The sequence below is a fragment of the Lonchura striata genome, chromosome 2, assembly GCF_050655825.1.
Source record: "Lonchura striata isolate lonStrDom1 chromosome 2, ASM5065582v1, whole genome shotgun sequence".
Classification (NCBI taxonomy): domain Eukaryota; kingdom Metazoa; phylum Chordata; class Aves; order Passeriformes; family Estrildidae; genus Lonchura; species Lonchura striata.
In genome coordinates, this window is record NC_140704.1 from 128,518,002 (window position 1) to 128,542,796 (window position 24,795).

General features: G+C 39.8%; 1 protein-coding gene across 10 annotated transcripts in view; it reads right to left on the reverse strand.

The window, feature by feature from the left end:
- Nucleotides 1-24,795, reverse strand: part of PAG1 (phosphoprotein membrane anchor with glycosphingolipid microdomains 1) — a 103,416-nt gene that overhangs the window by 31,586 nt on the left and 47,035 nt on the right. For 4 of the 10 annotated variants that reach the window (XM_021550560.4, XM_085572288.1, XM_021550559.4 and 1 more), the window contains one exon: nt 9,186-9,268. The exons of 2 other annotated variants lie outside the window; for them this stretch is intronic. The gene's annotated coding sequence lies outside the window, so the exon portion shown is untranslated. Of the gene's footprint in view, nt 1-9,185; nt 9,269-11,170; nt 11,774-24,795 lie in introns of those variants that run through there. 4 more of the 10 variants (XM_021550562.4, XM_021550561.4, XM_085572290.1 and 1 more) reach the window with 4 other exon arrangements.

The window sequence follows — 24,795 nt, forward strand, 5'->3', positions numbered from 1 at the left end:
TAGGACTTTGGGTAGAAAAGCAAATAAAACAACACAAATCTAGTCATCATATGAATATTTAAGACCCCTCTGCTGGAGCATCAATGTGTGGGCTCATATCAACATTGTGTTTAATGTCCCTATACAGCTACTGAACACATGTATAAGCAGAAAATTAGCAAACAACTATCAAAAGGCCTCTCTTCAGGCAAAAAAACCCAAAAAACAAAAAACAACCTTCTTTTCCCTTTATAAACATTTTTAAACAAAGTGTTCTTTTTTTTGGTGTAATTTTTCCCCATTAAAATTTTATGTTACTACAAAGAGATAGAAGGCAGGGAACTTCTGGCCCAATTTTGTTCCCAATTGCTCTTGTGTAGTAACTGGAGGCAGAATTTTGTTCTCTCTGCAGAATTAAGTACAACTGTAGATTTCCTTTTATTTAATGCAACATTAACATACAGACATTCAGACTCAAATATTAAAACTAAATTACAGGCAACACTTCTCCAATTAACTCATATAAAAGTAGAATAAATAATTAAGCCTCTTATTATCCAGTTAAGGAGACCAGCAACATTTCTAAAGCTACAAGAAAATGCAGAAATGTTAAGAAAAAAAAATATGTCTGTTGCAACAGAAAGTTTCCAGGAATCTTAAAAATTTGAAGTCCAGTCATAGACTTCTTTTGTAGGCTGTTCTTGCTTTGTCTTTAATACTGGCATGCTGTTAGTAATAAAATAGTTAAGTGTCCTGCAGTTACTGTTGTTCTGGAAGTAAGATGCAACTGAAAACGTCAGCCTTCAAAGTAAATCTGCTCAGATCGAGTCTCTTCCCAGAGTAAATCTATTACACATCAGTAAATAGATGAGATATAAAGTAGGAGCTCTGCAGAGTGTAAATCAGGCATTGCCACCATATTAAGAGGCTTATGGCAATGTTACTTAGCAGTATTTGTTTTAAAGTCTCAGCAGGCTTGTCCTGCTGAATATTTTGTGTAAAACCATCTGCCCAACAGACAGAATCGATCTCCGAGTGTGTCCTGCTTGGTTTGTAAATTTACCTACTGTGACTAAGTACATAACTCATTATTAAAAACAGTGAGACCTGGTCTTTCCTGAGGGTAAACTAATGTTTCTCCTCATCCTTAAAAAAACAACACACAACATGAGATAAGGAATCAGCAAGGCATTTAAATAAGGGCTGTTATTTGAAAGACTGACTCCTGTGACCTGAATCAACATGCAAATGTGGACTCCAAATCATCTTCAGAAGATAATTATTATTCATAATTGGCACTTTAAAGCATTTTCTCAGAGCTGTGCAAATATTGACTAATTAGCCACACCAGAATCCTGTGGGGTAGACAAGCAGGTACCCTAATCCTCTTTTTATCTGAGTGAGTTGCTGTGGAATAAGACCCCAAGCCTCACCTGTTGCAGGGGGTGAGAAGGTGGGGAGGTTTCCAGCCCCACCCAGCTCACCCTGCATCTACCACAGACATTTTTCCTCAACTAGAGAGGGGATGAGATGAGCTCAACACTAGCAGATCTCTGGAAATAGTAGACAAACCTCAGTTCATTAGCTAAAGTCCTGTCAAGCAAAAGGTCTAGATACTCAAATGTCAAAATAAAGCCTGAGGATTTGATACAAGTACATGCAGTATTTATATGAGGATGGTAGCCTCTTCTGCTGAGGAACACTTAAACAATGATGTACTGCAAAATTATGGCTTATTCCTGGAAATAAAATATGACACCGGCACTTGGAACTAAATAGTAGCAAAAAAACTCTATATGTATGGAGTAAAACATTTCTTTACTTAAAATTCAGACAAATCTTATTATGCACTGTGTGTCCAAGATTAGGCTGAAGAAAATGTGTCCTGCTAGAGCCTCCAAGAGGCTCTGCCTTCACCATGCAAAAAAATGCACCAGGCAAATATCTTCAAGATGGGTTTAAAAATGGACTGAAGATCCTTGGAGGCCACAGCAGCTAGAAGTAAATACTGAATACATCCTCTATTAAATCCAGCTCTTTAATTACTTTAATTGCCTGTAGGAAAGTAACAATTAGTCATTAGTGTCCCAGGTTTTCTGGTTTAAACCAGCAAACAATAATGATGGCTTTATTCTAGAGCTTTGTTACCAATCACCACATTCAGGGGCACAAACAGGTCTTTTCCAAATAACTGTATGATTACGAGCTTACAATGTACACAAGATATGCAACAAAAACCATTTTTATTTGGTGTAATCCTGCTTTGTCTATTGAAATAATTGGTCATATGTTGTGTCTAAGTTCAGCTACAATCTCTTTGGGGCAAAGATTGTGTCCCTGTGGTTTTGTAAAGCCTCATTCACAGTTATAATGGTGTATAAATTAAATAAATAATGAGAAATTATGAACTGTGGGAATGTACTCAGTATTTATCAGGAATTCACAAGTGAGAATTTACATTTTTTTAAATGGATTTTTTAAAAAGATCTTCCACTGATCTGGTTCTCTGTTTCAGAAATTGGGAGATGCCTTTCAACTGCAGCAACTATTTAGGTAAGAATAATAACAGGAAAAGCCAGGTCAGTGTGGTGACTGGTTGAATAATAAATCCAGGGTCATTCTACTCTGAAGCTAATTCATGTATAACAGCTTCTGAGACAAGCAGGTTTTCATACATGGTAAAGAACATTAAGATGATGGTATTTTAACTACTAATTATCTATGCTGAGCAAGGCTAGACAAAACAAATAGTAGGAATAGAACAGAACTGGATTTTGTGTTAGTGAGCAAAATTCTTAAAAATGCCCAAGCCAGGAGAGTGCAGATTAGGTGGCTTGGGCTGCAATACAATAAAAAAGGTTTCTGTGCTCAGAAGGTTTGGAGAATTGTAGAACAGTTCAACAAAAATTAATGTTTTATACATCTGGCACTCCCAGCCCCTCATCCCACATGAGTCCCCTAACTGCTGGAGCAGGGGCTGGGGGATCATGGCCACAGCAAGAAACACACTCTTGGTAGTAACGAGCCAGTCTAAGACAAAGCAAGCCTATGCTAAAGCATTGTGTGCTATACCCCTTTTGTGTGTGTCTGTGGATGTGTGTGGGTGTGTGTGCACTAATTTTTTTTTTCCTTTTCAGGAAGAAGAGAAGGGGGGGAAAAGCAAGAATTTTTATCTCAATAAAGAAGTACGTTCAAGCAAAGAAGCATTCAGCTTGCTCTGAGGCTTCAAAGAGCAGCTCAAAGGACCTTAGGAGTCTGCTGGGCTCCCACACCTGGATATGGCAAGTTAGTGGGAGCACAGGGTGACTTGGGTCTTTAAGAATAACAAACAAACACTAGAGTGAGTGCCTCTTCCCAGGTACCCAGTGTACATCTGCAGTAGGTAAAACACAGCAACAAAGTAAAATAAGTCAGCTGCGTTATTAGAAATGTTAATTGGTCTGGCTTTTTGCCCTAAGACCTGCAATTCCACAAGCCTGTAAGGTGAGAGGTCTGGTCCCCACAGCCTGAGCATGTAATTGCAGATGGACATGCCCCATCCTTCAAGATGCCAACCCAAACTCATCAAATGTATAATTCTTCTCATTTTTCTTTTTGGTTAACAGAACTAAAACTTGCAAAGGGAACAGTGTATGAAGTCAACTCTGTACACGAAGATGGAAAATGCACTGATTTGCACTGAGTTAATAACATGCCCTAAAATGGCCATTCACCCACAAAAGACATTAGCATGTAATAGCAGCTGCTTATCCTTTGAGTGCAGATGAATATTGGAAAGAGGTGCTGAGAGGCTTTGTCCCAAAATTACATGTCACTGGCTTAAACATGATGTGTGGAAATTATTTTAATTGCCCATATTAGTCCCAAGCTGAAATGGTCTGGTATTGTTAGGAGTGGTGCAAATGCCTTTCTCTGGTCAGGATGTTGTCTGAGAACATGTACATACCTGAATGTCTAGAAAGCCTCACCACAACATGCAACTAAAAATACAAAAAACCACCCCAATAAAATAGCTTTGAAAAATATTAGCTAGTTAATGATATTTTTTGACTGTCTTACATATAAAGATCCAATTTCTTGCAAGTATGAGCACTGAAAGAGCAAGAACTGTTATTTTTGAGATAAATGTTACAGTTCAAATGTCACACACTATATTACAGACATTCACAATTGGCTCTGAGATTTAGGAAAAAAAAACAACTTACACTGTTGTCTGAAGGTTGGCAATGATCACAGTGCTAATGACCATGAGAGAAATAAGATTTTTTTTAAGCATCATTATCTAGTGGCCTTGAGTGCTAATCAAAACAAGGACTATAATGCCTGCTTTAATGGGGTTTGTCTCAGTAATGCTCCTAAATGGAATAAATGATATTAAATCCAGACAAGCTAAAAAGAGAGACAAGTAGCAAAACAATACACTGAAAATGTAAAGATATTTTAATCTATTATTAACTGAGTTACCATCCATGACAGTCACAGTTAACTGCGGTTTTGTAATCCATTTGCTGAATTGTACAACTAGAATAGAAATGTTGTTGTCCTTCTGTTTAAAACAACAGACTAAATAAGGCCCAAATCAACCCACAAAATGGCCTGTCAAAGGCCACACTAGAACAGGCTGCATGTCAATTTTCTTCTTTAAAATTCAGGAAAGCAGCTCCTCTGCAGTTTTTTCTTAAAGTAGAGGGAATTTGACCCCACTGAGGTAGAGGTAGTCCTGCACATAAGCTGAGCCTGTGCACCACAAGAAGGATGCCCTGGGAAGACAAAGGGCCCCACACTCCCCCTCACTGACCCAGTGCTGCAGGGACAGACACTGACTGATACCCACAGGCACTGGGTCATCCTCCTAATGTTCACAGGAAGAGGCACTAAGTACCTGGAAGATGAATTCATCTCCATCCTCCTCCTCTGCCTTGTTCCTTTGGCCTTGCTCAACCCTCCTCCTCTGCACATGCTGACCAAATGTACAGAATGCTGAATTTCTTCAGCTTGATACCTCAGAGGATCAGTCACATCTGACTTCCTCAAAAGCAAGTAACTAGGTTTTCTGATGCATCAGTTTTGCTGTATTTCCCACACTGTAATGGGAGGATGCATAGCAGCTGAGGGGGAAGGCAGACTATAGCATTTTGGGGAGATCCTTAAGGAAGAGGTGACAATTTATGGGTAAAATGACAGCCAATGTGTTGAGGTAGTGACACTTTTATGTTTGTTTAGATGCAAGAGTGAAATATTTCCAGGGGTCCAGTTTTAAAAAGATGGATTAGCTCTTTGTTCATGGTGTACACAAAACATAGGATCTTATCTTGAAGAAATTTTCAATAAAGGTCTTCACAAATTGAAGCTGCAGCTTAGGGAACAAAATTAATTCTGTAATTAATGAGTTCCCCCCAGTACTACAGAAAAAAAATTCCTATGGTTTTATTACTTTCATGAAATGCTTGTTCTCCAGCTCTGAAGGGACTGTGAAAGGTCAGAGGTGTTGAATATACATGATTTATTAAGTCCTCTGGGATGAGATGTGCTGTGTAAATATAAAATATTATTAGAACTTACTCTCTTTAATTCACATACACTGAAATGGAATTGGCTGTGCCACAAGAGCAAAACTAAGAACCCAAGTCAGTCTGATGACAGCAGATTGTCCAAGGCTACTGACAGTCTAAACAGCAGAAGGATAAATTCATTTCACAGACATATTTACCTAATGCTGAAAGTTACTGCTATTCATCTAGAACTGGTTAAATGTAGATATAAATGTGAAGAATGTGTTACATAGAAATGACTGAACAGGCAAAGATGGTGGACTGCTCTGTCCCATGATGAAAGAGGGGCTTCTGAAAAAGCTGCAGGCACAGGAGCAGCCCATGTAGCCCATCCACCTTCTGCAGAAACTGTGCCTTACACAAGTCTGTTCTCAAGTGTATGCCAGAGATGCCTGGGATGCCATGGTCCTCACATGCTTTGTGAAGTCATGTTCAGATGGCACTTCCAGAACAAAATATGCATCTAATTTACCCCTGGCTTTAACAGAGGCTTCCAAGTTTCCCTTGAAGATTTGAACCTTGTATCTATCCAAGGAGATTTCCAAAAAAACAGTCTCCCAGAGAACTGGGTTGGAATGAGCTGAACTGGACAACCCTCTCAGGGAAGCATAAATTATACTTTCAACCCACTTTTTGGGATTGATTCCAATTTCTCTTTTTCTTCTGTTCACAACAGTCCATACTTTAACACTGCAATAAATAATCAGTTTGAAGTAGATTTCAAAATATTTTAACAGCTGGAGCAGTGACATTCTTACTCGCCTTTACTGTAAATGGAAAAATTCCCATTCTCCCCCTCAAAGACAGAGATTGCAGATCATATTATGAATTCTTTTCAAAACCTTGGCCAAAAGATATCACCAGCACAGTCTGTTCCTCTTCACATTATTATTCTCACTCTCACAGATTCTTTTATCTAACTCCCTTCTGCCCCAAAGTTTATAATCTCCTTCCAAATTTTTTTCAATTCCCTCTCTCTCACCAGCCTTCAAACAATATGATTTTATTTTAGAAAAATGATGCTGTGAATTCAGCACTACAGAGCAATCTGTTCCTACCTTTTTTCCTGTGCTAAAATACAGAATCCTTTTTGTTTGTTTTTATTTAAAGGCAAAATACAGCCCTTTAGCAAAAGTATATGAACTTCCTGCCCATAAAGGAAAAAAATTAAGTTCTTACTTTTGACTGTATTAATGCTTTCCCATGAAAATTGATACATCTGTCTGGGACATAAAGGAGATTTGGATTATCTGTATTCAAGAGAATACTTAAAAGAAGTTATTGCACAAAACAATTAGATTTTCTAGCAACACAAGTTTGATTCTGTGATAAAGTTATTCTCATCTATGCAGAACACTTCTCATCCACACTAGAGAGGCTCCTAATTTCCTCTGTACTGAAAAAAAGCTATTGTATTTTCACTGATGACATTTAATATTTGATTTCTTCTACTTTCTTTAAATAATTTGATAGATTTGCTCATTTGGCTATAGGTAAATTGCTGTAGTAGTGGCAGACAATGACACTTTTAAGGCTACACTATACATGATTAATCTTTGCTCCAACTGAGATAATTTATCATCTGGGGACTACCCTTCCTGTTTGTCTTTTCCTTGTATTTTCAGTTCTCCTTTACTATTAAGGAGAACAACAAAAATCATGATGGGTTTTTAACCTAGGGAATGACATTTTTAGCTCTGAGGCCTATGTGTAAATGTAAATTTCCAGCTGTTATAACAAAGAAATAGCAAATGTGAGGCAGACATTAATATATTACCCATTGTTGGTAATACACGCAAAAATCAACCTTGAAAAATCCCCCAGCTATTCCAGTAATGAAAGCTTACTCACTTGGGCATTTACATGAACCTGTGTCTTCAGAAATAAGATCTAACTAGTTTCTGCCAATCCACAGAGTCTAGAGAAATCCTCTGTGTCATTTCTTCCTCTTCAGATATTAACAATACAAGGGCTAGAACATACAGCCAACAAAATAATCTCTAGATGTTTCTTCTGCTTAGCAATCTGGTGAATGCCCAAAGACCATTTACTGCACAATGAAATCAAGTGGAATCTAGGAGGATTCTGCATCCTGTGCTGCTCTTCAGGACCAATTTCAGTACCAGAAGTTAAATCATGTGTTTGGTTTCTATCAAGCACCACTTGAACATAAGTCTTCACACACTTATGAAGCCAGTTCAGGCAGAACTGATGAGCAACCACTCTGAGCTCCCTAAGAGTTCTGCTTTCCTTTGAATTCACTGGCTGAAAAACCACAGCATGGCTGTGAGTGCAACAAGGTGCTTCTTATTGAATCTAGCATATTTGTTGCTTCTACCATCTTCTAACTCTTGAAAACTTCTGAATTTACTGTCCTGGCACAGTGAACACAACTCATAGTCAGTGGCATGGAGGAACATGGACTTTCAGAGTGTACTTACAACTTTAGGTTTCCCTCCAGAGAGTCTCCAGCCTTTGTTTAGCCCTCACCATAGCACATCTCTCATCATCTTATCTTTCTCATCTCCCATCATCCTCCCCATAGACCTTGGATCCCTGTGAATCCTGAAAAGTCCTTCATTCTAGTATTAATACAGCAGCAACTTCCTAATGCCTTGTGTCAGGCACATTTGTGTTTGTAATTCCTTTCACACTAGGCAATTCATTAAGGGCTCTGTTTTGATTACCAAAATGTGTGAACACAATTTTGTATCTCATCTATACAGGGTCAGTCTTATGTCAGCTCGTTTCTGACTGCGACAGTCTTTTCCCATCCTAAAGGCAAAACAGTGTTTACATTTGGTTAGCTAAAATATTTACATTACACATTGAAATTATGCATTTTCCCAGTGACAGGGTTCTCCCTGGTATTTCCTCCAGTACCTACTATGCAGCGGAAATGATTAAGATGAATATTCTGGGTGTCTCTAAACAAGCAGATTAAGGAAATATGCAGCACAGCTGTACTATACTAACACTGCTAGACTTTGTAATATGCATGCAGGCTTGTGAATTGCCTAGCACGAAAGACAATTAGGACTTTTAGGATCCCAGATCAGAAGAGTTCCACATTTCCTCATCAATTAATTTCAAATAGATTCTTCATTTATTGACAAATTATTTGGTGACTCAGTGCATGAAGCCCTGGGAGAGGAGGTGAGAATGGTTCATTGTTCATCAGTCTGCTTGTGGATAAAAGCCTCAAGTGCAATGTCTGCAGGGAAATAGAGATGATGGGGGCTGCTACCCAGAGAGAGATTAGTGTAGAACAAAAGGTGACACTAAAGCTGGCAGGGCAATGCCACAAAGTGATAATATTTCTGGGAATCAGAAAACACACTGCACACTCCTGTTTTAATGTAACATTACTAAATTGAATAAAACACTGCGAGTGATGCTGCACCAAGAGGCCCTCCAGCCAGACACACAGCATGAGCATCTCCCCAAAGCGACAGTTTGAGGCTCATAGCAGAGGAAGTGAAATCCAACATCATTCAAGACATGTCATCATCTACACTGTAAACCATTAGTCTTGAGCATTTATTTGTTACTACCAAACAAAGGAGTCTCTCTGAGAAGAAATTAAATATAGTGTAGCAACTTCTCACACAGAAACTCTGTAGCAATGCAAAATTAAGAACTTAAAGAACATACCTAAGGCGTATTCCTTGCCTTATAACATCATCCACACAGGTCTTCATACAGGCTCTCCCAGTGAGGAAGCCAAAGCTTCTGGGCTGAAACACCGATGAAACACCAGTTAAGACCAGTTATCTCAAAACCCCTGCCTGTGCTTATATCCATCCCAAACTGTGCTGCATCTTTTTGTTTACAGAAACATATACAATAGACTGAAGTCAACTTCGTAAGCAAAAGCTATTTATTTTAAATTGACCCTGCCCTCTTTGTGTCATATACTCTGAAGGAAATGGGTTATAAAAGTCTCTGTATAAGCAAGGCACTCAACATCTAGCAAACAAATATTATGCGGGATTATTTTGTCTGCGACCTGTATTTACTCCGCTTTTTAAAACTAACAGTAAATGAAATTTTGTTTGCCAGTTAAAACCAATCAGTAAAAGAAAAGTAACATGCTCTACACCAGTATAAGGCAGTGTACTCAAAATAATAAACAACCAATTTTGAGTTAATCTAAAAGCCTGCATGGAGGGAGTGAGCAGGCTCATTACCTGCCCACCTGGTGCCCAACCAGCCCCACCACCACGCAGGCTGAGGGGTGTGTAGGGATTAGTGGGCAGGACACTCCTGCAGAAAGGGGATGCCAGAAGTCCCTGGGCTGCATTTTTAGCCAGCAGCTAGCAGCCTCACAGTTTTAATTCAGCTCTTTGAAATCTGATTTCCTTTGGCCATCCTCGGGAATACAGAGTTTGCAGCTCCCAGCCTTTGGCTGGCCAGCTCACAAAGCTTCGCCGTTTTTGGCAGAGGAACATCCAGGATGATGGGCAGCGGCTGCCGCTGTCACTAGCAGGATGTTTTCTGGAGTTTCTCCTACAAGGAAATGTGTTTATTCTTTGAAACAGTTGCTCTCTAAAGATTAAAACTGAGCAGAAGCACAAAAGCAGTGTGTGTCCTCTGGGGCTACTATGTGCCATCAGGCAAACAGGAGGTACAAGCTGTGTTCTCCCAAATTACACAGAACAAACGGTGCTGCACTGACAGAACCGAGTCAAGTTCTTCAGTACACAAACTACACTCTCCTCATTTTAACCCCTTCTTAGGAAAAAACCTTTCAAACACCACTTTTGTTATTAAGAGCTCCAGATTTAGATTTTTGGGCGGGGTGGGGCTCTTCAAAGCAGCTGAGCCCGTTCACCCCAAAAGCATGTCAACCTGGGCACAAAAAATTAGCAACAGCCACAAGGTTTGTGCTTTTAGGACCATGTTTGTTATCATCTCCAAATAGCAGCACACAGTCTCAAAAACAGACTTAACAACCACAAAAACCAGACAGCAATATGAACAGCAAACACTCGGACAAAATATATCTTTACTTGGAAACTAAAAAAAATAGTAATTTAAAAAACACTAAAATAGGAGTGAAGTACTAAGAGCACATGAGAAATACTGGCACAACAATGAAAAATCTGTTTGGCACAGTCTGTGTAATCATAGTTATTGCAAGGTGGCTGGAAAAATAAATGCAACAATGATTTTTCTTTCTGCTGAGATATGTGCAGCAAATGTTAATTTTTTTACCACTGTACAGGGTGCATTGTACTCCAGGGACTACCTTGAGGTGTGAGGAACTGTCTCTGGTAATAAGAAGTATTTACCTTGCCTAATGGCTATATATCAATGTATTTCTATTAGCAGAATTAATATTGCATATAAATAGTAACCTTTGGTTTTAAAATTAAGATGGAAAAGGAAACTAAATAGTCTTTTCTTCCTCTGATGAGAACGCATACAGATATTCTTATTACTGGTAATGCAAGCTAAGCCCACATAAAGGGGAACAGCCAAACTTCAATCACCCTCAGCATGGTGCCACCATGAAGCTTTATCCTCCTGCGGAGTACAGAGGACTTCATAACTTTCCTCTCTGTTATTATTTCAATAAACAACCGAACAGCAGCAACAGCCACTCACTTATGCTACTCTAAAGATAAAAACATTACCTTTGGTTAACAAGGACTCCTCATCCTAGACCCCCTTTGCATTGTGCAGAAGACAGCAGGAGAGGCTGTTCAAGCAGTGCTCCAAAGCTCCCCCGGGCACCGAGGCAGCTCCCGGGGCTCCTGAGCCCTGTCCCGCCCAGCGATGCCGCACGCAGGGCGCGGATCCCACCGCGCTGCCGAGCGGGCACGGCCCGCCCCGATGCCGCCTCAGCCCGCCCGAGCAGCGCCGCACACACACGCTCACCCGCAGCCCCTCAGCCCCGCTTTTCTTCTCGGAGTGATGAGGAGGAGTGGGAGAGAGACGCTAATGTGTTTGCGATGAGCCAAAGCTCCGCCGTGTCCAGCAGCGAGACAGAAAGCGCACGACGGGACCCGGGCGCCTAGAGAGGAGACGGAATCTGCGCTGGCAAGAGCCCTCCCTGCCTCGCTTCACACATTTTTGTTTCGGATCCGTGGGAGGTTGCATGAGCAAGCAGCCGGAATAGGGGAGGAGTTAGACAAAATGCAATTTAGGACTTGGAAGCCTTGTCTGCCTTTTTGAAGAGGAGAAATCGCAATGCCCTGACAGAGGAACGTGCCCTTCCCACCTGCCTCTCCGAACCTGCCGTGATCCCGGGACAGAGCACAGACACAGCAGCGGCTCTCGGCCCCCGGGAACCACAGCCGGGAGCCTCTGGGCACGCTGGCCCTTCGCTCCTGCCCCACAGCATTGCCAGTTCAATTTTCATGATCTTCATGAGCAACTAGAGGATGAGACAGTAAATGACATCCTCAGCATACGTTTACAGCTGTCTCTAGGCAGAGGAGGAGACAGCAGCAGCTTAAATCTCAGTTTTCTGCAAAGCTTTCCTTGGAAATCAGAGAGACAAAGCTAAAAGCCATTTTAAAATCAGATGTCCATAGTTTTCTTGTTTTGAAAGGACTATCATGTGCATATAGTTCATGCAACTTCAGCTTTGCTTTTCTTCCTATGAGAAAATTAGAAGTAATGTCTGCCTCAAGATGAGACAGTGATGATTCCTGCTGAAACCAATTACAATATAGAGTTTAATTCAAATATTCACAAGGCCAAGCTGTATGATAGATGTGAGATGTTTCACGTTCCTCCACATTAGTGCAGATCTAAAAACATTGCAAGTGAATAGAGCAGCAAGCAACATTGTGTTTTCTTCTTGAAGTAAATACCAAGGGACACAGAGCCCTTGGGTGCAACACGATTATGAACTCATTCCAGTCCCTGATGAACCATGGCAGCCTGACAGTATTTTCCCATGCAATTAGTATTAATTGGTGACTTGCTGGCAATCTCCCAGGGGCCCTATCTCACCCTTTCAGCCAGTCCTACAAGATCGGCCTTGAGATGGCCATCAGGGCTAGGCAGCCATCCTGCTGCCCCACCTCTCAGGGCTCTTTCTTGCTCTTGTAATTTTGGGGACTCTGGCAAGGGTTATCTTGAGTAACAAACAATCAAAGATACACCTCTTCCAAATTAATATATTTGAGTTTGTAGCATGAGACAGCAAAGTAAGAGGTTGACTTCTAGAGGGAATTTATAAGCACTTCAAAAAAATATGTTGTTTGGAAGCATTTCACTGAAGATAAACTCCAAAATAATTTTCAGAACTGAGCAGCAGTGCTCAGTTCAGTGTCTGGATAGAAACAGACCTGTAAAACTCTGCATCTTGTACTCAAAATTAAGCTGATACAGGACAACTGTAAATGAGCAATCATTTCTTCTAATTTTATCACTAAAAATAATTCTTAAGAATTTCCTTTTATCTATTAATAAAATAAAATTTGTCTTAAGCATCTTGTCAAATGGAGTTTAAGCAGATTCAAGAGTGCTTTATTTCAGCAGAGCTCCACAACTCCATGGCAATAAATAAAATCAGATGTTCTTTGACTGAACATTGCAAACATCTAGAACATATTGAAGAGTAGCTTCCAGGGGCATTTTCACACTACAAATCTCTTATTGCAGAAAACTTTAAAAACTGGTGCTGAGGTGGTTATTCAGAACCCAAAGGATGTCTGAAAAGAGAACTGTGCAGGGGTCAGCCTACAAACACCACTCAAGATCTACAAAAGGATGAAACATCTAATGGAAAAATACATTAGGAAATGCTTGTGGCCAGAGGCAAGCAGAATTACTTAAACTAAAACAGGTTATGTATAATCAGAAGCAATGTCCAACAGGGAAGCTTTATTCCTTCTCATTTTTCTGCTTCTCCTAAGTTTCCAGTCCACATAAATTAGCGGTCCTTGGTGTTACTCATGTCCCTTTTGTCTTTTACTGTACAACATTTAGAAACCACAACATAATAAACAGGTGCCTAAAAATTGTGTATTTTGGTTCGGAGGTAGTTAAGAACACCAAAGATGGTTGCTTCTCTTGGAAATCTTGAGCCTGGAGTGGAGGAGCCTGCCTGTGCCATCTTGCATCATCTCTAACAAGTTGTACTGTTAGATTTTACTCAAGGGATCATGTACTCAGTGTACATAAACTCAAACTTGAAAGCCAAAACTCAGTCTCTACACTGGTCAACAGATGTAGAGAGATTTATCACTTACATTAAGTTGTTTAGATTAAATGGTTTATTGAGTTTTTCTTCGGAGATACTTCTCCTTTTGAATCTTTGTGATCCTAGTTGATTTTCATTTTTCAAAGACCTTACTGTCTTTTTTTTCCCACATCTATGGCAAGTAAAGATCAAGACATTATTTGTAAGGGCCCCATGAAAAAATGAATACTTTCAGACTGTTCTCACAAATATTTTAGAAGTACAGAAGAAAACCTCACTTTCACTGGTGTAATTTCCAGCAATTCCATTATCTTGCAGTATCTCTGGATGTACACCATCAATCTGAGATAGCCTTCACCTCTATCTCACACATGCTTAGCTTTCAAGGTGTATTGAACCACAAGGATATTACTCAGGGCAGCTTAGGTGGCAGAAGATTTCTGTCATTCAGTGGAGGGATGGATTAAGGAACCACAGAATAAAAGTTTCAGAGAAGAACTTCTCCATAAAAACATGAAAGAGGAAGGAGCACACATTCTCTGGCAGGAACTGGAAGGTGCCATAGGTGTCTTTGGAGATGTAGAAAAACTATTCAGATTTCTTAGTATGATGCTATTCTGAAAAATCTCATTTACTTACAGGATTTTAAAACACACACATGTTCAGACTGCCACTTTACATCTACAATTAAGAGAAAGAGGGACTACACATTCAGTTTTCTGAAAACACAAGGCCAAGAGATTCTTTCTCCAAAGACATATGCCAAGACTTAGTCACTGCCACTCTAATACCCTGATAGCAAATTCAATCTTTACAAATACAAAGCAAACATCTTTAAACAAATTATGAACATCTCTGGCCATACAGATAAGACTTACACTTGTAAATTACTTCTCTAAATAGGTGTTACATCAAATCTCCAATGAGTCCAGATAGATGTGTTCAGTCTGCATTAGGTGATAATGAAGCCTGAACCCGAGAGATCTTAGTTAAATTTGGATCAGCTGTTGATAAAAAACAACTTGATAACACTGCTTATTCTAGTCTTGCCTCAATTACAGTTTTTCCAGTCAAACTTGTCACTGCTATTCCTTCTTTCCAAGAGCATTACTTCTGTGACAGTTTTATTTGTAGTGTTACATAGCATTGGTACATGCACCTCATCTGGTTCTTCTATGTGTTTGGAACAAATGCTGGATCATACCAGGTCCTCTCCATCTATGGGAGACCAAACACAAAATTACACTTAATCAAGCATCACCTCTGCCTCTGGCTGGGAGCCTGGCAGAGCTGGGAACTGCAAATCTCCTACACATGCTGAAGACAAATACACACCAGAATGCCCCCACTTCTAAAAGGTCTGCATTTCATTTTGAGCTATTGATCAAACGGAAGTATTTTACTGAGGCACAGATCATTTGGGTTTACACTCTGTTCTCTGTTAAAAGCTCTTTAACTCTTGACTAACTCAGGTCATGTGTATTTTTAGCTTGGCATAACGTGCATGTGGCCAAAGCCCCTTCTCAGAGCAGTCCAGTCAAAGCCTTACAAAGATCTGATGTCCACCAATATAATAATATGTCTAATATCCTCTACCAAAATAATGCAAATATTTTTCTTAATAATTTTTCATATGGAAGCTGGTTTGCAACACTACAGCACTTATAAACTACTTACTAACTACATCCAGTAAAGTATTTAAGAATAACTGATGTAATTTAGAAAATTTATTTCTCACCTATCTGATAAGCACTGATAGTGGAACCAAAACTTTCATCTCATCTGAGGTGAAGGAATTTGAGCATGGCTCTTTGGTTTCCATTTGTAGCTACCAGAATTTCCAACTGTTTTTCACCCATGTACTTGATAGATTTGGGCTTGTTTCCTTCAGACAAGACCAAATGTATTCAATCCATTACAGTCAAGACTAAATACTTACATATGGCTTCCTAATGTTACTCATTAGGACATCGATGGCTACAAATGTGCTTCCTTCAACTTCAGCTGTCTTTTATTCTTCCCTGCAGCTTGCTCATTTTTTTTTTAAATTAAGAAAGGAATCATATTACTAAGTTTTCATTTTCCACTCTTCCTAATTTTCAAATCTATGCCATTTATAAGGCCCAACTATTTATGACAAGCGTTTTTTACACCACTTAACTGGACCAAAATCTTGAAGGGACAGAGATTTTTTTTTTGTTTGTTTGTTTAATCCTCTCCTACATCCACCCACTCTTCCTATTTTCCACTCCTTAATTAAATTTAAGGTCAAAGCTCTTTCTGATTCAAGATATCCAAAAGTTTTCAGATTGGGCTAAAAATTGTGCAAATCCTATATCATCATATTTAATGAGGAGAAACTCTCATGAATTATTTGAATATATGGATAAAATCTGATTATCTAAAGCAAATTCCTAATGAAAATGCACAAGGAAATATAATTTTTTTCAAAAAATTTAAAACATCATTAGAGCATGCTCAAAATAATTGATCAGATACTAGTGAACAGAGATTCTGGAAATGAAAGTGACACCAGTCTAATCAGGAAAACAGCCACGAGAATATATTTATCTATTTATGAGGGTTTAACTTTGAGATTACAAGTGCAAGAGAAAAAAAATGACATCCTCCTGTCATTTGTTGACAGGCTGTGATAGAGAGAAGCTTTGTCACTACCTCATCACCATCCACGACTGCTCTGCACCTCACCTCCGGTGGCTGCCTTGCACTTCTGAGTCCTGATCCCTTCAGACCTGTCTGAATTACCCTGTTTTTCTGCCATGAGTCCTGGCATCCTATTCAACAAAAGCATACCAGATAAAAGTGTTTGTGCTCAGGAAATTGCATTATATGTAAAGTAACCATTCAGATGTGATTTTCTCAGTGCAAGCATTTGCACAAACTATACAAGTCTTCTTACGACAGCCACTGCCACATATAAACTGTGGAATCACATTTAAGTACTGCATCAGCAACAAAAGTGTCCACAGCAATTATTTATTCATAAAACAAGGAACATAAAAAACAAAAAAAACAAACCCCACCCCAAAACCACAAAAGCAAACAAACAAGCAAATCCCCCCACTCTTACGAAACTTTGTTTAACTGCAGTGAATTGAGATAGTGTTAATACTCAAAGTTTAATTTCAGGAAAAACAGGATGGGATACAGACTGTCAGCTAACTGTTCTTGTTTTCTTTGATTATCACTATATCTTTCGGAGTGAAAACTGGTTTAAAAATCAGGAAAAACAAGATGGACAACCTTAGACCCAATCCAAACAAAAAGCTGGTTAATTACATCAAACATTTCTTAATGCAACTAAAGCTCTTTGTGATGTCCTCCTAAGTTCTCACAGGACAGAACATGAAGCCCCTGCTTCATGTGACACTAGACTGAAATCTATCAATGTGCCCAAAGTTTGAATTATGTTTCTGGTATAAAAGAAAAAAAAAATCCTAAAGGACCTGCTGACTCCTCAGATTCAAACACCTTTTGAAGTAGGTGAACAACAGATCAGTATGAGATAGTGTTTCCACCTTCTTTCTGCTATTGTTGTTGTGGGATTTTATGCTTTTTGCCTGGACTCTACGCTGCCTGTGAGAGATCAGACCTGGTTTTGTATCTAAAATTGTCCTTCAATATTTTGCTCTCCCTTGGAGATATCTGTCATGGATGGATTGACACATACCTGAAAGCCTCAAGCAGGCTTGGTTCACAAGATTGGGCTGAAGCAACTTAGAGACTAATTAGAAAGGAATTTAAAAGAGAAAATCTTTTAAGTGTCTGATAAAGTGAGTCTTACACAAGGGTGCTGAGAAACTGGGCCCTGCCCTGACTTTAAAGTATACTTTAAACAATAACTTCTGGGAGTGAAGTGGCCCAATAAGTCAGAGGTGTCTGTCCAGCAGGGGAGTTCCATAAAAGCTCTCAAAGGATCTGCTGATAAAGGCTTTGCCCTGGTCACACAGCAAGCCTGTGACAGAAGCTGATTGGCTTTGGTTTTTTAAAATAACTAATATCAACATAATGAAAGCTGTCTTGGGCATGAAGAATACATTCCAGCTAGCAAGCAGAGGCCCAGCCTTTGCCATGCTCCTACTCCACCAGCCTTTGGCACAGAAAAGCCACATGCAAGGGAGACTCGACCGTGTAACATCAAGGCTCTACAGGAGCATGGCTCAGCAAAGCAGGAGCTGCCAAATGGAAGGAGCTGAGGCACAGCACCACTGGCCAGCCAGGAGGTGACACGTGGAGTGGGCTGGTGGGCAGAGCGCAGAGCATCGCTGCTCTGACCTGTGTCCCAACAAGGAGGGCTCCTCAGAACATTTGTATGTCTCTCTTTTGAAAATTACCTTTAAAAGGACTCTGCCAGTGAGAACTGAGTATGAAGTTTAAAGGAAACCTGCAGTAACTTGCAGATGATAAGATTTTTTTTTTTAATTCTTTCAATGCGACTTCTTCATTTACATGAGTGGCTGAGACAGCCAGAGTGTTAGTGTGCATATTCACCACCTCCAGACTCCATTCTGGACCAAATGCACTGGAGAAGACAGTAAACAGAATTTCCTATACCAACTCATTGAACTGGGAGAGATGCTAGCATCAAACTCTAAATCCCAGAAATGGGATTTACTTAATCAAGAAAGCTTTGCCAGAAGATGTAATCACACACTACAGAAGATTACATTAGCCTTTTAGAAAAAAAACCACACTTAACCAACTCCTGAAATTCTGCTTTGATATTTGCATTAAATCCATGCAAATTGTATGGGCTTCAGCATGTGTTTTCTCCCACACCAAAGCAGCCAGATGGACAGCCAGGGATGTGAGAAAAATATTTTCTGCTAAGCCTGAGGGGAGATGAACATGAAAAGAAGCCCCTATGTGCTTCTCCCCAAGTCCAGTGCATATATCCTACCCCCCTCCCCATACTGCGAGCCTGCTTTTCACAGAGATCCCTTCCTTTGACCATGGAGAAAGCAGTGGCCTGGCAGTACTCCTGCCAGCACCTCAGCCACAGCCAGGAAGTGCAGCTGGGGTGCTCTGTGCTGTGTCAGAGCAGGGAGCAGTCTGGGGGTCCCCACCTCCACCCTGCCATCCAGCACGGCCCTGGGAAGAGGGGACACCCTGTGGCATAGCCATCAGTTATTGCAACACATAAAGTGGCTTTGTATAAATAGCTTTTGTTCCACTAAAATTCATCTGCACGAGCTTGCTTCCTTCCTAACAGTTGTTAATGGATTTCATTACAGTTGATGTCCTTTTTCTTGTACATTCCTCGCTCCATGACGAAGGCATGGGAGCAGCTGCAGCCAGCTGTGAGCTTCCCCACTGGGACCCTGACTGCTGCCTCTGAGGCACCAGTGACAGTCCCGTGATGATGGAGAGCATCTTAACTGCAGACAAGATTGCTTGCTGCTGCCGTGGGAATCTGGGCAGCAAAGCACTGCTCACATTCCAGGCAGGGACAAGATGAGTGTGCCTTACACACTGCAAGAAGGATAAGCACTTCATTGGAATTCAGTGGGGCAGAAGAAACAAATTCATCATGCAGAATGTTTAGGGAAGCTTCACCCCCTCTGAAGTGTTTAAGGAATAATGTTCAACAAATGGTAATTGTACCCTCCCCACCTTTGCTTTTAATAACTGAGGAAGGGAAAAAAAACATTCATTATCTTTCTCCATAGTTTTAAAAATCCAATTTTTGGGTAGCTGTTAGCATCTTCTCTGCATTAGATACTAGAATTCACCATGAGTCAAAGCCTGAATATAATATCTTTGCTTGGACAAATCTCTTAGGAACATCTGCCTGGAAAGCATGCCCTGGGAAACAAATCAGTACTTCCTGACATGGGAAGCACCTCAGCCAATAATCCCAACTAATCTGGATCTCTCCACTGTTTTATTTTACACAAATAAAGTACACTCAAATAAGGGTATTTCACATGTGCATGTCTGGTATTTCACATGTGCAGCCACTTCAAAATTAAAACTCAGACATTAAGAATGTGAAATCCCAGATAAATACAGATATTCTCCAAGCGATCCTATTAGAACAGAGATATAATTGGGCTGGCAGATATATTTTCAAAAATTACTAGTCTTGTACACACAGAGAAATCTCCTTGTCTCTCTCCTTCAAGCAGCTTCTACTGCTTGGTTAGTTATTTTTTCTTTTAAGTTCAGTCTTTCAATTAATTCCAAATCCTGATAAAATAAAACTTATTTTGCTGATCATAAGCTCATAAAACACAAGAAGAACTTAATGCAAAAATGTGAATAAGTTAAGCAGACATTTACATATTTTGTTCATTTAAACAGGGGGCATTTTTTGCAGTAATTTAATGTTGTCAAGCAAGCATGGGAGGCATCAAATCCTTTGGCTTTTATGTTGATATAATAATTGCCAATAGATCCTTTACAAAAAAATAAAAACACAACAGAAAAAAAACACTCACTCTGCTATTTGGGGGTTTTCTAACAATATTTAACAGAGGGAAGAGCATAAAATGATAGGGGCCTGAAGTCATGCCTCCAGGCAAAGTACATACTTACCACCCACTATAAACTTTGTGCAAAACCACTGTTCATGGATACAAAGACAAGACCAGTCAAGGTCTGCTGTTACCTGTGACCTACCTGAATTCTGCTCTGTGCTCCTGCTCTTCAGCCACCCCTTTGCTCCAGCTGCATCCCTGTCCTTCCCCTGCCTACTGCTCCAGCCCCTCTCCTCTAACAGCACACAGTACATCTCACAGCACTGCATATTGCCTTCTTGATTCATCACCGAATCAACACAACATAAATCCCCCAGGCATACCAAAGCACTGCTACATTAATGCTTCATCTATGCTGCAAGAGCACCTTCTAAAATGCCTGCAAAATTGTTTTAGAAGACCATGGTTTGTTCTTGCAGCACTCTAGCCAGGAAGTGGTTAAAACAAAGGTGAAAAATCACAGCAAATAATCTTTAAGACTGTATTCCTATCAGGCTTGCCACTTTCAATCCTCTTTTTTCCTGTATGTATCTTTGTGCAGTTGCTCTATTGAAATCATTAGGAAGGCTAATGATGGAGAAGGCCAGAACCTGATCCTGTGTGCAAGAGCAACACCTCCTTACCCACTGTGAGCCTGTGATGCTCCATCAGTCCTTTATTTCTCCAGACATACCTGCTTAAGAAGAAACTTCATAGGAATTGTTTTAAATACATTCTGTCCTACCAAGCTTGCAGACAAAAAAGTTTAAACCCTGCTCTTGACAGAGTCTTTTTCAATACAGATGGGAGGTCACAGGAACCCTTTGTCTTTTACATTTACGTTTTCAGCTTTATAATTTCCATTTGCTCAAGACCTCTTGTCACATCTCATTCTTATTTTAGCACTAGCCCTAAAAGAGTTACAGAGATGATCATTCTGACTCAGCATCATCCTCCTATCCTCAATTTGCCTTACTATAAAAACGACAAAAGAACAGCCCTATAATTGTATACATAATTGTATTTTCTCACTAATAGTGTCTGAAGGGTGGATAAATGTGTGAAAACAAGACAGAACTGCACATGTGAAAGGGGAAGGGTTCCTATCACTGCTAAGAGCCCATCTTCTGTGTTTTCCTGACTGGGCAGAAAACTAGAGATACTCCCAAATGGTGACAATGGGCAGGGAAATCTGCTTTGCAAACAATTCCCTTTAAAAAAGCCTTGCAAGGAACTATTTGATAGCGTTAAAGTCTTTGTCTCTTAAACATGCAATTCTCTACTGAAAGCAGATAATGTTAAGTAAAGTACTGAAAAATGAAGTGGCTTAGGATTACACACAGTCAGTTGGGCTTTTTCTAAAGAAACACTACACAGACCCTTTACAGCCTGTGAAGCTGAGCTTCTAGAAGCCAAAAGAAGCAGCTTGGAGTAACTGAAGGCTCGTGTCAAAGGACAGCAGCAGGCAGGACCCCACACAGTAGGTCTGCATTGAAACTGCACTAATACCCTCGTTGCATAAAAGGGCAGGAGCAATAAATAGGAAATAAAGGGAAGATTAATTCCCAGTGGGTTTTACAGCTAAGAGGCATTTATTTGGGGCAGTAATGCCAGCCAGAAAGTTTTGATCCTGATGGCTAGCTTGGCCACCACTCCAAACTGGACCCTGACTCCATGACATCACAAGCAGGACACCCTGTGAGCACTACCAGTTGAGGAGGCTTTGGTGAGCTAACATGGAAAACATATAACACAGCAGGCCTCATTCAAATAATTCATGGCTTTAGCTTTTGAAAGGAACAAAAATAAAAGCAAAGAAATGACACTAGCACTATTTGCCATCACTCTCAAGAAGCAGAATCTATTATACTATTAAACTATAAATACAAGAGTTTAGGAGTATAGAAAGAATTATGTAAAATCAGAGCAAAAATGTGTCTTGCAACAAATCTATGAAGAGAGTAACAAATAGAACTGGTACATTCAAAAAACAAAAACTATATAAATCATAAAGTCAAAATTAAAACTACTTAGACTTAGCTACAGGCATGAAAAGAAAAACACCTATGAGGAAGAAAATAAAGCAAAATAGACAACAAGAAATGAGTTAAAATAAAGCCATATTAAATTTTGAGCAAGTTGTGAAAGATTCTTTTCCTTTTTTCTTTTTTTTTTTTTTTGGTTAAATAGTAGAGCTCACCATCTGTTTGTGAACAGCACACAACAAGAGTCCTGAAGCACTGAAAAAATCTGTCCCAGAAACCTCTGTGCTCACTCTGGTATCCCATAGCACAGGCACACCACGTTCAGCTCTCCGTACACCGCTGGAAGTGTTTCCAAGCGAACCAAGGAGCTCCGCGTGGAGCAGCGCGGGGTCCCTGAAGAGCTCACGTGTCTCCACCAGCATCATGCTCCTCACTAATCCCAGCACTCAAGGAACAAATCCTCTTGGCACTAAGCTCACGTAGGGCCTTAACAACACCATCCACTCTGTCCTGTAGCAATGGATGTCCCCTTGGGTGTGACCCCATGGTGTCTCATGGACAGGCCTGCCTCGGCGGGCTGACTGCCTGGGAGGGTTTGCTGGAGGGGAAATGCCACAATAGAGAGAGAAACTAAGAAAAAAAAATCCTTTCCTAATTCTACCCTGTGCAAGGATCTGAATCTTCAGCTTCTGTCGCAAATCATCACCTTTCAATTTTTCATCATTTCCACCCCAAGCCCTGCTACCGTGAGCACTTCCAGGCTGAAGAGACTGCCACCACATCAATATTCATCAAGGAGATCCTGAAGAAAATTCATTTATTTTTCAGAATTATTACAGTTAATTGGAAACATCTGCTACAAGTATCTGTATGCCAGAAGCATCCCAATCTACTAGGCAGTCTCTGCAGGAATACCCACTCTGTCCTTTCTGGATAGCTTTTGCCAACGGCATCTTTATTGTCAAAGAAAAGACCCAATAAGACTAATTGACCAAATGCAGAGTTTAAATTGTCTCTGCTCATTTTCACATGAAGTAGTAACACATGTTGTGCTGTCACAGCTGTGAAAGATATTTTCATCTCCATGTTGGCTTTTAACTGCTTTCTTGCAGTGAACCAGATCAAAGAGTTTTGGGAGCAGCACTCCCCTCTGAGACCCAGTATCACCCTTAACCTAATACAGTGCTGCAGTGAGAATATCCAAGCACAAGCAATCAACATTTTACATTTATATTGAGATTAATGTCAATATATTACATGAATGTAAGTACACTATTTAATGTAATTCAAATATTGAATATTTATTGAAGTATTTATGTGAATAAAGGATAACTATCTGAATGCCCTGTGGAAAAATGTTCCTGTGGGGACAGAATGCAGCCTAACTATGAAGTATTTGTGAATTCCAATAAATATTCACTGAGACCTAGTGAAAATCTGGGCTGGAACTTACAAACATAGAATTTCTAAACAGACTGTCAATCATAATGAAAAATGCATGTGCAGACTGGACTTCCTAAGTATTACTAGGCTTCTGTCTAAATCCACTGCAATTTTGCTCTTAATAGGCTGAAATGTGAGGCATGATCATTTGAGGTAAAAAGATTCTGCCAAAATTGTGAATTATTAATGTAAATCGCAATGTCAGATTTATTTTTTTAAGGAAAAAGATGAACAAGACATTCATATTAAGGAGTGAAGCATGGTTGTATCTCTGATGAAGTGATATGAATGTTTATACTACAGACCTTGCCCATAACAGCTGGAGACTTCTTACTGTCTGTATGAGGCAGCATGATGGAAATATTTGTTAAAAAGGTAAGGAGAATCTCCAAAGACATCTTTGAGCTCAGAACCTCCAAAGACATCTTTGAAGTAGGTGCTCTTCTCTGAGATGCCAGACAAGGAAAGCTTACTCAGGGAGAGAAAAAAAAGGCACTGATATTTTCAGCCATATATTTTTTAAAAATTAAATTACTATGGGTAAAATATTCACACAGATGGTCACTATGAATTCTCATCCCAAACTAGATTAGAAATAGATTTTCTTTTTACACAAAGAGCAGAAATCAATCTTCTGTAATGTAATCTTCTTAAGTCCTTGCTGACCCCAAGGGTAAGAAGAACCACAAATGTCTTGTTTTAACAGTGTGGGAATGTCCAATTGTTTGTTCACACCAGTAGGAAGTTTCAAATCATGGTGAAAGAACTTGCACACATCAACAGACAGAAAAAAATGAGTTGTGAAAAGCAAGAAGACAATGTAATGTCTGGATACGTATTTTCATTTGGCAGAATTGTGATGCTGATAGAAATAATACAAAAATAATAAGGCCCCCAACTGAAGGAGCATGTATTCCCTTATTGCCTAGAACAGAATAGTTCCCACACTATATTATAACTGCAGCAATAATTAGGATGTGAACTTCTGGTCCAGTTTTCTTCCTTTTATATAGTAAGGTTATAAGGACCTTCATCACTTCATCTCATGAGTTTGAACAAACTGGTTTGTATTTTTTTCTGCCTTCCTCAAGAATAGACAGTGATAAGGCAGGGAGTGATTTTCAGTGATTATCAAGAGATATTGAGTGATTAAACCCATGAATCTCAGTGTTCAGGTTAAAGTTCAACTCCAGTTA